Genomic DNA, 9,637 nt, shown 5'->3' with positions numbered 1-9,637 from the left:
ATTAAGACCTTTTGGACCAACGTCTTCCCTATATTTCACTTCTTTCTAGTATTTACTGACTTCAGTAATATTTAGAAATATCATTCATTTTAATGGTACTGGAACACCAAAGGCATCACAACATTTTAGAAGACGGTAAGGCATAAATCTAGTGCGCTATAAATAAAAGAGGATCATCTTTGACATTTCAGTCTGTCACCTGTCACATAAGCTCAATTCCAAATACTCACTTTTAACAAACATTATATTAGGTAGAAAGTGACAGGAAGAGTCAGATAAGACTGATAACTCTTATCATCTTGACTTTTCTTTATGTCATGCAAATTAATGTTAAAACTTTTTACTTTGACATGTTATTAATTTTTACAATCTGAAAAAAGGTTAATAAGTGGCGTGACCAGTTACAGCTAACAGTGCCAGATTGATAAAAAAAAAATTAAAGCACCAAATAAATTGTATTTTTAGGTAAGACTTTTTTTTTAGTTTTGGAAAGAATGGGGAAAGGTCGAACCCTCTGTCAAGTGTTTATTGATGTCTGTGTCCCTATGGGAGAGAATCTCTACTCTCTTTTTCCTGCTAACCATTGTCAACAAAGAAAGTGACTGAAAATTCCCAAATTTCAGCGTAGTCCCCAAAATAAGCGGTATAAGGAAATCGTATCTGGGGACAGCTCTCTAAGAGGGAAATTCCCCTGACTTTGGGAGAATTCTTCTAATGTCTGTTGTATCTCTGGGACAGGAAGTAAAGGGAAATTCTCCCGATGGTGTAAAGGAAACAAAAAATAGACTTGACTGGGTTTTTAACCATTCCCTACTCTGGCCAAAAAAAATAAAAACATGGTGTCAGGCTACCTAAACAGTAAAGTAAGCATTGTTATGTGCAGTGGCGTAGCGTGGGTTGTCAGCGGCCGGGGCAAGGCAAGTAATTTGCACCCCTAACACATGGACTTTTAGATACCTCCACCCTGATCACACCCCTAGATACCCCCCACTCTGATCATAAAACCCAGATACCCCTACCCTTATCACACCCCTCACATACCCCCACTCTGATCACACCCCCAGATACCCCCTACTCAGATCACTCCCAGATACCCTCACCCTTCTCTCACCCCCAAGACACCCCCACCTTGATCACACCCCAAGATACCCTCACCCTGATCACAGACCCTAGATACCCCCACCCTGATCACACAACCCAGATACTCCAACTCTGATCACACCGCCCAGATACTCCCACTCTGATAACACCCTCCCAGATACCTCTGACTCTGATCACACACCCCAGATACCCCCATCCTGATCACACCCCCAGATACCCCCCTAGATTCCTCCACTCTAATTGCACCCCCAGATTCCTCCACTCTGATCACACCCCAGATTCCCTCCACTCTGATCACATCCCCAAATCTCCCACCAGATTCCTCCACTCTGATCACACCCCCAGATCCTCCCCCATGCCTCCACTCTGATTACAGCTCCAGATCCCTCTAATATGATTACACCTCCAGATCCCCCACCAGATCCCTCCACTCTGATCACACCTCCAGATCACCGCCCTCATCCCTCCACTCTGATCACACCTCCAGATCCCCCAGATCCCTCTACTTTGATCACACCTCCAGATCCCCCAGATCCATCCACTCTGATCACACCCCAGATACTTCCCCACTCTGATCACACCCCCAGATCCTCCCCATCCCGCCACTCTGATCACACCTCCAGATCCCTCCACTATGATCACACCTCCAGATACCCCACCAGATCCTTCCACTCTGATCACACCCCCAGATCCCCCACCAGATCCCTCCACTCTGATCACACACCCAGGTACGCCCCACTCTGATGACACCTCCCCAGATACCCCCACCCTGATCACGCCCCCGATGCTCCCCACTCTGGTCACACCCCTCAAATACCCCCCTGAATTCCTCCACTCTGATCACACTCCAGACCCCCCTTCCCCCAGATTCCTCCACTCTGATCACACCCCCAGGTCCTCCCTCATCCCTCCACTCTGATCACACCCCCAGGTACCCTACCAGATGTCTCCACTCTGATCACACCTCTAGATCCCCCAGATCCCTTCACTCTGATCAAACCTCCAGATACCCCACCAGATACCCCCACTCTGATCACACCACTAGACTCCCACCCCAGCCCTTCACTCTGATCACACCTCCAGATCACCCCAGATCCCTCCACTCTGATCACACCTCCAGATACCCCACCAGATCCCTCCACTTGGATCACACCCCCAGGTTCCCCCTATCCCTCCACTCTAATCACACCTCCAGACCCCCCCCCCCCAGATCATTTCACTCTAATCACATACCCAAATTCCCTCCACTCTGATCACATCCCCAAATCCCCCCATCCCTCCACTCTAATCACACCCCCCCTGATACCCAGTCCCCCATCACACACACAATATCCACACATCTCATCAGTCCTGCAGCACCTGGGACAGGAGGGTTAGCTGTCTTCCCACGCAGGTAGGAGAATATCTTCAGCAGGACTTGGCAGTGGCAGCTACGGCAAACAGTGGTGAGCCTCCTCCACCCTGACATCTTTCTCCGCCAGTACCCCCAGCCTGACCCCCCCTGTACATCATGGCACCTACTGCCTGCACACACTCAGGATCAGGATCCGCCCACTGCTCCACCCACCTCTGCATGCTTGGATCCGTTCTCCCTGCTTTCTCTGTGACAGCAACTAAACAGCAGATACAGCAGTCTGTATCCCCAAGTGGTTCAAAAGGCCTGGATCCTGTTTGAGAACAGCAGTTTGGATCACCATCATTCTGCTGATACAGAGGGGTACAATACAGGACTGCAGCACTAACACTTGAAAAACACTGACACATACTTTAAAACATAATAGTTCAATTAGGCTTTAAAGGAGATCTCCAGGAAATATAACATGAAAGAGATTAAGTATAAAGAGTTAATTATAATTGCCCCCATGATGTCCTCTTTGAGCCATGGCTTGCGCTAGGGGCACAGTGGTGCCATTAGGAAAATACTTCCGGTCAATGTGCACTCTACTTTCTGTCCCCACTATTTTATGAATGTATTTAGCTAATAGGAGCCCCATAGACTTCTGTTATGTGACTAATTTTACTTTTAGATATTAGTGTCAGGAAACAGAGAGTGCGTAGGCTGGAAGTATTGAACCAACAATACTGCTGTGCTGTTGGGCAGCCATAGCTCGGAAAGGGAAGCACAGTGGTAAATGTAGTTGACCTCCCACTGTCCTTTCTAGTTATATTTCCTGGAGCTCTCTTTAAGAATGACATTCGATCTGCAGATAAACAGCCACTGTGTAATTTTTTTGCAATTTGTATTCTGATTGAAGTTCTTCTGCAATTACCATGTAAGGATCATCGGGGCAAATGTGTCATCAAGCTATTTGAGTGGATTGCCGGTAGAAGAGCTGCAGTCAGACTGAAGGTCCATCAGAACGGAGCAAGCAGAGCAACACGCAGAAGGAATCCAGCTCAGTGCATTTTATTTGCCTTCTGGAAATGTCAGATTTGCATCTTGACTGAATTCTTCAGAAGCGATATGTCTCTTGCTTCCCGTGTGAGCAGGATAAATTTGTCTATTGACATTTTTTCCTGTTACGCCAAGAACAAAAGGACAAGAAGACCTTGCATTTTCTCAGATTTGCAAAAAAAAAAAAAGCATGAGGTTTTAGAATAAGCTATGTTACTTGTAAGGACTTTTGAAAACCTGTCAAAGCATACCATACCTGTATAGAAAACCTGTCAAAGAGATAGATGAATCTACTGAGACAGGCCAGCAAAAAAATGTACCTTTTCCTATCCCATATGCCAGACTTTACTGTTGACAGGAAAATAGCTTCTTTAGGCTACAAATGAATTGAATGTAAGGCTGGTGAAGGTGTCAATATAGATACATACAGGGTTTGCTTTACTTAACTTTGCAAAGGAATTTTCATATTTCAGGAGAATTTTCCCTTAGCTTAGTGAATGTGGTGAAAATTCATCTAGCAAAGAATACCCAATCAAGTATACAGTATCTTACAAAAGCGAGTACACCAATCACATTTTTGTAAATATTTTATTATATCTTTTCATGTGACAACACCGAAGAAATGACACTTTGCAACAATGTAAAGTATAAGTGTACAGCTTGTATAACAATCTAAATTTGCTGTCCCCTCAAAATAACTCAACACACAGCCATTAATGTCTAAACCGCTGGCAACAAAATTGAGTACACCCCTAAGTGAAAATGTCCAAATTGGGCCCAAAATGTCAATATTTTGTGTGGCCACCATTATTTTCCAGCACTGCCTTAACCCTCTTGGGCATGGAGTTAACCAGAGCTTGACAGGTTGCCACTGGAGTCCTCTTCCACTCCTCCATGACGACATCACAGAGCTGGTGGATGTTAGAGACCTTGTCCACCTTCCATTTGAGAATGCCCCACAAATGCTTAATAGGGTTTAGGTCTGGAGAAATGCTTAGCCAGTCTATTACCTTTACCCTCAGCTTCTTTAGCAAGGCAGTGGTAGCCTTGGAGGTGTGTTTGGGGTCGTTATCATGCTGGAATACTGCCCTGCGTCCCAGTCTCTGAAGGGAGGGGATCATGCTCTGCTTTAGTATGTCACAGTACATGTTGGCATTCATGGTTCCCTCAATGAACTGTAGCTCCCCAGTGCTGGCAGCACTCATGCAGCCCCAGACCATGACACTCCCACCACCATGCTTGACTGTAGGCAAGACAAACTTGTTTTTGTACTCCTCACCTGGTTGACACCACACACACTTGACACAATCTGAACCAAATAAGTTTATCTTGGTCTCATCAGACCACAGGATATGGTTCCAGTAATCCATGTCCTTAGTCTGCTTGTCTTCAGGAAACTGTTTGCGGGCTTTCTTGTGCATCATCTTTAGAAGAGGCTTCCTTCTGGGATGACAGCCATGCAGACCAAATGTGTGCAGCGTATGGTTTGAGCACTGACAGGCTGACCCCCTACCCCTTCAACCTCTGCTGCAATGCTAGCAACACTTTTACGTTTATTTTCCAAAGACAACCTCTAGATATGACGCTGAGCACGTGCACTCAACTTCTTTGGTCGACCATGGCGAGGCCTGTTCTGAGTGTAACCAGTCCTGTTAAACTGCTGTATGGTCTTGGCCACCGTGCTGCAGCTCAGTTTCAGGGTCTTGGCAATCTTCTTATAGCCTAGGCCATCTTTATGTAGAGCAACATTTCTTTTTTTTCAGATCCTCAGAGAGTTCTTTCCCATAAGGTGCTATGTTGAACTTCCAGTGACCAGTATGAGAGAGTGAGAGCAATAACACCAAATTTAACACACCTGTTCCCCATTCACACCTGAGTCACATGACATCGGGGAGGGAAAATGGCTAATTGGGTTTAATTTGGACATTTTCACTTAGGGGTGTACTCACTTTTGTTGCCAGTGGTTTAGACATTAATGGCTGTGTGTTGAGTTATTTTGAGGGGACAGAAAATTTACACCGTTATACAAGCTGTGCACTTACTACTTTACATTGTAGCAAAGTGTCATTTCTTCAGTGTTGTCACATGAAAAGATATAATAGAATATTTACAAAAATGTGAGGGGTGTACTCACTTTTGTGAGATACTGTATTTTTGTATGCACGTGATTGGATGATAGACGCTAACAAAACTTCACCTCATTTAGAGCAGTCAATTTTCTTAGTGGGCATGCACTGCATGAAACAGCAGGTCTTTGTAAACATTAAAGTGGAGTTCCAGCAGTTTCTGCGTTTATTACGTCAGCAGCTACAAAAAGCTGCTGACTTTTAATAAACACACACTCACCTGTCCCACGTTCCAGCGATGCAGCTGCCCGAAGCCTCGGTTCTCTCCCCGCCTCTCTCCGATCCTATCTAGTGTGGGCACCAGACTGTGACAGCTTGCGGCTTCAAAGCCAGGTGCGCGCTGCACCTCCTGAATGGCCGGGTAATCTTCTGGGACACGTCACAGGGAGGGAAGGGGAGAGGGGAACTTCTGCTCGAGTCTTCTAGGTGGACCTGGATACCTGTCAAAACTAGGTACCCACTTCCCCCCAAACAAATGACATGCCAAATGTGGCATGTCAGGGGGTCAGGAGTCCTTAAAGCGGAAGTTCCACTTTTGGGAGGAACTCTGCTTTAATGTCAAATCTGACCCTGTAATGCATTCATCGGCCAAACGTTAAGCGGAACTCGCCCTCTTCCTTTTATAGACATATACCTGAAGACAAACGAAAACATAAATAAGTACACTTACCTACCTCTATGGTACCTCTCCTTTTCCTTTCGCCCCTTTCATGGTGCCTCAATGCTGCCTGTGCCCTCGCTCTTCAGCCACCATTTTGAAAATCCTTTTCGGGGTCTCGTGCATGCACCATATGACATTACATTCATCTGTTAAAAAAAAACCTTCCCAAAAGATCTTGTGAGCACTTGGGGGGATGCTTTTTCTTAAACATATTATTGTGTAGCACCCTCTAGTGTGCTATTAGAGGCAATGCAAGCAAATCTATGTTTTTGGCTCATGCTAAAATAAGTCTTTGAATCTGGGTCAAAAGTTTGCTACAGTTCAGAGCTGGATGACTCATACAGGCATGTCTCTGTTGCCTCCCCCAGTTCTGGAAAGCTGGAGAACATTCTTGAAACTGGAGGACGGAGACCAGGAGTGATGATCTGCATACTTAGGGGAGTTCAGCTAATCCCCAGGCAATGGGCCTGGCATAGTAGTTAAACCAGCCCTTCAATATGGATGAGTCATGCTGGCATGGGAGAAGGGAGTCGGGTGCAAGATGGAGTTCTGAGGAGACGGTCAATGGCCCTTGAGAAGAACCTCTGCCAAGGGGGGGCTCTGCCTTGGGCTGAGGCTGGGGCTGGCCTGGGAGGATTCTGGTAACATCACGGTCCAGAAGGAATCTTGCCTAGGAAGCAGCGAGAGCAAAGAGGACAGTGTGAATACAACAGCACATTCAGGAACTTGCAAATGGAAAGACTGTCACATGTAACAAGCCTTTCTAGGAGTCAGAGTTTCCTTTATCTTGCCCTGGGAAATCTTCCGTAGCAGCCAGGTAGGCTAAAGAAGAAGCAGCCAGGTCAGCTGGTAGTTCCTGCAGCCAGTGGAACTGGGATCAGTATCTACAGTGGAGTTGGAGTCACTCCTGTATGTAACCTACAACTTTTGTACTACTTTCCAAAAGGAACAGGAAGTAATTATTCCCCTAGTCCTTAAGAGGCTTTTGCTTTTCTGTGATGGACTGTCAGTGTCCATGAAGAAAGATCATTCTGAAACTTGTACATAGGGAGGAAGTTGTCCCTGGTTTTGTTGCTATCAGGTTGAGCATCCCATAATTCCTATTCTCCATCCAAGTTGTTACCCCTAATAAAACATAAAAAACCAAGCCCAAGGACTGTTCCTTGTGTCTGGAGAAAGTGTGGAGAATACTTATTGCCTTGCTGTGCAGTGTTGGGGGATCCGCTTAGCAGTGGCTCCTTCCAGGGGGAGCGCTACAAATGCAATGTTGTAAAGTGCACGTGCGTGATGAGCCACATGACACCAAGCATACACAGTACAACAATACTATGAGATCTCTTGAAAAATTTTGCAGATTAGGAACAAGATCTTCTGGAAGGCACTGATGATGTTGTCTTCTCATGGGGCATCACTGAGGCCAGGGCTATGTTATCAGTGGCTCCAGGAAAGCCAGGAAGTAGGCACAAGAAAGGTAAGTAAATTTAAAAAAACTTTACATGAAAACTTTTGAATTAAAAAAAAAAAACATTAGATTACTTCAACCCATCATGCAGAGATACATGATGTGAATTTTAGTATAATGGGGGAAAGGTGGGATTTTAGGTGTCTACCTTCTTTGAGATGACATTATTGCTGGCATATGATATCATCACACTACACACTTGGCATGGTCATATGAGTATTGCAAGTCCCCATGCGTTCTTGTACAGTGAGGGAACTCTCATACCTTCCACAACAAAGGCTATCAGGAGCCTTTCTGAGTATAGAAGATATCTACAAAGTCCTCCAGTTTCAGCTGCATGGAACTGATTCTCTATTCTAGTCTTAAAGAACCAAGCTTAGCTGTGCCCGTGGATGCAAAGTATCTATGCCATTGCTTTTGTGTATTGTTAACATGGGATCTAAAATCAGCTATACGGGATAATCCTCGCTATTTTCGTAATCTACGCTTTGGATTTAAATAAAGTATCTGACAAGATTTCAGTTTTACTACTGACCTTTAAATGAACTTTAAACTCTTAAACCTACAATCTTATTAAATCATTAAAATGCTGGAATTTGCTAATTATTATAGAGTGGAAGTGCAAACAACGCTAGACCCTTTTTGCTAATGTGCAGGATATTAAACATAAGAGAATGTTATATCTAATATGATTTTGGTCAGTTTGTATTCAACTGAGTTTCAGAAATGCCGCTGGCAAATAATAGACTGGCTAATAAGAAAAGATACAATAGACAATCTTGTTGGAGCCCTGTAGTATGCTCTTGATAAATCTCTTCTTAGTGTGTTTGAGAGAAGAAGATATAGGTAAATTATAATGTATAGTATTTTGTATATAATAACTTTGTTTAATATGATCAAGACTAAAAAGTAAATTTCTTTTATACTTTCTTTTTTCATATCATGCATCATTATCTACCTTATGCAGCCAGCAAGTGTCATGTCAAAGACTGAGACCCCAAGTTTTCTACGGTGATTTACTGCTATGCTGTAATAGCTTGTCCAATTTGATAACTTGCTATTTAGATCTATTAAATAAAACAATTGAAATATTTAGAAGGGGGACGTTCTCTCCCCCACTGTCAACAAATACAGTCCCATGCAGATTTTTAGTGAAGTAGAGACAACTAAAAAAGTAAAAAGTAATGCTTGTCTTTCTTTTTAGAAAGTCCAGCATGCTCTGAAAACTAAATGCCATGCAAGCACCCTGTATTATGTCAAAACTTTAATAACTCTAATAAAAAAGTAACTCCACTTTTGTTGTAAAAAAAAAACCAAAACATTGGCCTCTGGGTGATCAAGGTACATTGCAGGGATTTTAGCACACTTTACTAGCAGATTCTCACCTTTTGCTGCTCTGAAGAAACAACTGTTTGTTTTAGCATGTCCTGTTCAGATGGATTCCAAATGAAAGGGTTTGGTTCATTATCAACTTGTGTACTCTCAGTTTTCTAATGAGACAAACGGTAGGATCCGCACCCCTTTAGAAGTATTTGACTCTTGGGGGTATCTCACCAAAACTAAATTTCCAATTACAGGGGGTGCTTAAAATTTGACTTAGTGCAGACTTCTGGGAAAATCAGTGAGCCAACCACACAAACAGGAAATTACATTTCTGGCTGCCCTGTTGCAAGGAATTTTACAGCACTGCAGATTGGAAAGGAAAGGTAATTTTTAACAACATTAAATTACAACATGGATTGTGTAGCAATTGTATATGCTATATTTATTTTTTATTTACTATTTTTTTTTTTTTTTCACAAAAGTGGAGTTACCCTTAAGTCAAGATTGTGAACAATTAAAAATATATAAAACTTAAGTTTTTAAACTTTTAACTTAAAATAAAATCCAAA

Source organism: Aquarana catesbeiana, linkage group LG02 (assembly GCF_042186555.1).
Source record: "Aquarana catesbeiana isolate 2022-GZ linkage group LG02, ASM4218655v1, whole genome shotgun sequence".
NCBI classification, from domain to species: Eukaryota; Metazoa; Chordata; class Amphibia; order Anura; family Ranidae; genus Aquarana; species Aquarana catesbeiana.
This window is presented reverse-complemented; position numbering follows the sequence as displayed.